This window comes from Alligator sinensis, unplaced genomic scaffold (assembly GCF_000455745.1).
Source record: "Alligator sinensis unplaced genomic scaffold, ASM45574v1 scaffold907_1, whole genome shotgun sequence".
NCBI lineage: Eukaryota > Metazoa > Chordata > Crocodylia > Alligatoridae > Alligator > Alligator sinensis.
This window is the reverse complement of record NW_005841925.1, coordinates 1,859,849-1,860,785: the sequence shown is the minus strand read 5'-3', so window position 1 is coordinate 1,860,785 and position 937 is coordinate 1,859,849.

Here is a 937-nt window from a genome sequence, read left to right as displayed (position 1 = left end):
CTCTGTCCCATGCCCCACCCTGCCCCCGCTGGGCAGCACCTGCCCCAGCCCCACTCCCTCCCCATAGGCAGAGGAAGAAAATATGATTGGTGGGGGCTGAACGCGTGTGCGCACGCACCCCCTGCCCTGCCCCAGCAGGTAGGTCTGTGGTGGGGAAGGGGCAGGGAGGCAGTGAGGCCCCCGGGGTGAGGGAAGGAGGGAGGCAGAGACAGGCAGGGTCTGAGGTGGGTCGTGGGAAGCTTGGAGCCCGGGTGGCCATCTATGTAAGTATGTAAATGTGAATATCAGGAGCTGGGAGGAAAACTGCTCACTAGGGCTCCCCAGGGGAGGACAAGGAGCAATGGCCAGAAACTGTTAGAGGATGGCTTCAGGATGGATGTAAGGTAGAACTTCTTCACAGTAAAGGTGACCCTGTACCAGACTGCCCAGGGAGGAGGGGCAGTCCCCAGCCTTGCAAGTCTTCAGGAGGAGACCCGAGAGACCCAAGCATCTGACCTCAGCAGGATTCCTGCCCAGAGCAAGGGCAGGATTGTTCCAGGTCCCTTCTAGCCCTTCACTTCAATGCTACAGGGCATCCAACTGGGAGCAAGAAGCAGAGCAGCACACCCAGCAGATGGGTGCAAGGCGGGGAGCGACGCCCCCTGTCACTCACAACGCGCCCCGCCCTCCGCGTGGGCGTCACACTCTGAGCTCCGCCGCGCCCCGCCCTCCCCACGTTTCACGTCGCAGCCCTCGACATTAGCCCCGCCCTTCCCCTCACTTCCGGCGGGTGACACGAGGCAATCCTTCCCCTTTTCATCGTTTCCGGGGTGAAGAGCTCCGCCCGCCCGGCGCTCGGCAGCCACCCCGCCTCCCCCCCATTACCGCTGAGGAGGCGGGGCTAAGGAGCAGAGTGGGCGGGGGCCCCGGGCGAGCTGGGGAGGGGGCGGGGCCGGGC